Raw genomic sequence first — 2,988 nt, forward strand, 5'->3', positions numbered from 1 at the left:
CAATTGGAATTTTAGGATGGAAAGAAAAATCTTGTCGTCTTTGCTCTTGACCCTGAAGAATAGAATCTCAAAGAAATACCTGAGAGGAAAATTCTTTCCTTCACTGAAATGAAAATTGGAGTGCTTGCAAAACTGAACAAAGAAAGAAAAAAAATTAGTAAGCATTACAGACAACTAGCAGTTATAGTCAGATTATTTTTCAATACATGAGGAGGATATACAATAAAAAAGGTGAGCGGGAGCCAGGAATAAAAACAGGGAAAGGAGATAAATGCAGAATCTTAGAGACTGCAGAAACCCAGTTCATTGTCTTCTAATGCACATCTGGAAAGCTGCAATTGAAAAGAGGAACCAGGAACTTCAGTCAGGGCAAACACAGCAAGGAAATGTGAGCCCCAGGTCGCAGAAGGAAGAATCAGTAAATAGTTGCAGTTTGACAACATGTACCATCAGTGGCTTCTGTTGCTTGAATGTTTTTTGTTGATTTTCATGATCATGACAGCTAGTAAGTTCATCATGTTGACCTTTAAAGATCCAGATGTGTACAGTGCCGAACAGGAGTTTCTATTCCTGACAACCATGTCAGAAGTGGGGAAGTTGCCAGAAGAGAAGCACTTTCTTGAGGTACTGAAGCTGACTGGGAAGATGCTTTTGGACAGATGGCTTGTTTAGCCCCTGGTCTACATGGAGCACATCGAATTCATCAGAAATATCTGCAGGGATGAAGCCCTGAAGAATCTCTTGTACACTCCTGTCTCCAGGTTTGTTCTGGACTGAATATTTGTCTGTGACAAGCACAAGATTCTTTTCTGCCAGACTCCCAAAGTGGGCGACACCCAGTGGAAGAAAGTGCTGATCCTTATAAATGATTGAAACATACTTCAAGTTTTTTTTATCGTAAGAGATCCCTTCGAAAGAGTTACTTCTTCATTTAAGGATAAAGTTGTTCACAATCCTTGGTTTGAACCTTGGTACAAGCATGAGATTGCCCTGGCATTATCAGAAAATACAAGAGGAACCCAGTGAAAACCCAGGGGATCCACTTTGAAGATTTCATGTGCTACCTGGGTGAGCCAAACCACAAATGACTAGACCTTCAGTATGGGGACCACATCATTCAATAGATGATGTATGTATAACTCTGTGCACCCTGCGAGTTAATGTACAGTGTGACTGGACACCACGAGAGCCTGGAGGACGATGCCCCATACATCATAAAAGAAGCTGGCATTGACCACCTGGTATCATACCTGGTCATCCCTCCAGGCGGGGCATTATCATGTATAACAGAACCAAAGTGCAGCACTATCTTCTGGACATCAACAAGACATCTGATGCCCGTATGCACGTTTCAAAGGGGACTTTAAGCTCTTTGGGTATCAGAAACCTATTTATTTATTTTACTAAACTAAGGCATAGAACCTACAAATTTGAATATCTTTGTTAGACCAGGGGCTAACCAGGTGGAGATCTGAGCACAAAATGACACTTCCTCCACCACACCTCCTCCTTTTAGGATGTCTGAGATCTCCCATGGGCCTGTGAGCACCTCGACCTATGACACAGGGCCCTGACTGTTACCACTTAGTTTGGATGTAAGATGCTCTGAGGACCCTGCCCCCTCCCCTGTCATTGTCATTAGGATGCCACTCGCCTCTGTACACATCAGAGGGGGGAAAAGATTTGCAGTCTGACAGCCCAACAGGGAGGAAACATTACACAGCATTAGGAGCAGAGTGAGCCATTTCCCACAGTTGTCAAAGAAGGGAATGCACCTGAGGCTTTGCTGGCCGGGGTTAGGGATGGTCTTGCCTACCACTGGTGGATTCCAGGAACAGCACCCAGCACTTTCAAGAGGTGTAGAGAAGCAAGGGGACTGCAAAATCACAGAGGCTCATGCAGCATCAAATCTGAGGAGTAAAATGACACCTCTGGCTTTCATCTTGGCACTCCTATGATCTTTTAGGCAAATTGTTCTTTCTGTGACCATTTTGTTCCTGTGTTCGGCAGTGACCAGAGGGTCGGGTTCAGGGGTTCATCTTTTCAGAATCCATGGCCCTGCAATGCTGGTCCATGCTTCTGAACCTCTGTCTGCCAAGCACCTACTTCATTTGGCACAGGAGATATGATTTTGGAAAGTGAAGGGGGTTAGGCTTTTTCCACCTAAGAAGGGGAACATCTTCTTTGGGGGCCTTAAAAGGAACATGGCTCAGGAAAGGGAGAGGGCTGGTTGGGCTTGGAGCTCAGGCCACTGTGGATTTGGGCACATCAGCCTTGACTTGCCCCACTTGGGTGGTCGGCAGTGGGTCTCTACCTGTATCCTCCAGGAACCCCCCACCCTTGCCCCTTAGGGACGAGGACTAGCGGGGGGAACATGCCAGCATCACAGAATTCAGTGCAGTTTACACATTTTCATTCCTTTCATCTCAGCAAAATGGGCACCATCAGACCTAGTTCTGATCATGCCACCATCCTGGACCACGTGACTTGAATGTAGATGAACAAGTTCACCAGCAATAAAATCCTGGGCCCAGGTGGCCTCTGACACCATGGCTTCCAGGCACTGAGGGAGGCTCTGGTGCAGGGCAAGCCACAGCAATTGTTTTAGAGGCCATCCACAGCCAGGGCCGTTGAGACCCTGGACAATTTTCTGGGATGACTGTCAGCTTGAGTCTGCATGGTGCTGCCGAGATGGGGTGGAAGAGGGAGCCAGGCATTGCTAAAGGGTGGCCCTGAGTTTCCTTTTTCAGAATGGTTTCCTGAATGTGTAAACGTGTAAGTAAAATTAAATTTAAAATATGTGCCAAAAAATATACATATATATATACACAGCCACATAAATCCCTTCAGCCAAGAGTGGAAAGCATATTGGTTCAAAGCAATTAAGGAAATATCTGTCCAGTCATCGCTCTCATTAGCAGATCAATAACTGAGCAGTGACTTTTTTGTTTTGTTTTTGTTTTTGTTTGTTTTTTTTATTACTATACT

General features: G+C 45.0%; 1 pseudogene; it reads left to right on the top strand.

The window, feature by feature from the left end:
* Nucleotides 1–378: 378 nt before the first annotated feature.
* On the top strand, nucleotides 379–1,407 carry LOC100428239 (carbohydrate sulfotransferase 10 pseudogene; annotated as a pseudogene).
* Nucleotides 1,408–2,988: the final 1,581 nt, after the last annotated feature.

The sequence above is a fragment of the Macaca mulatta genome, chromosome 7 (genome assembly GCF_049350105.2).
Source record: "Macaca mulatta isolate MMU2019108-1 chromosome 7, T2T-MMU8v2.0, whole genome shotgun sequence".
Taxonomy (NCBI): Eukaryota; Metazoa; Chordata; class Mammalia; order Primates; family Cercopithecidae; genus Macaca; species Macaca mulatta.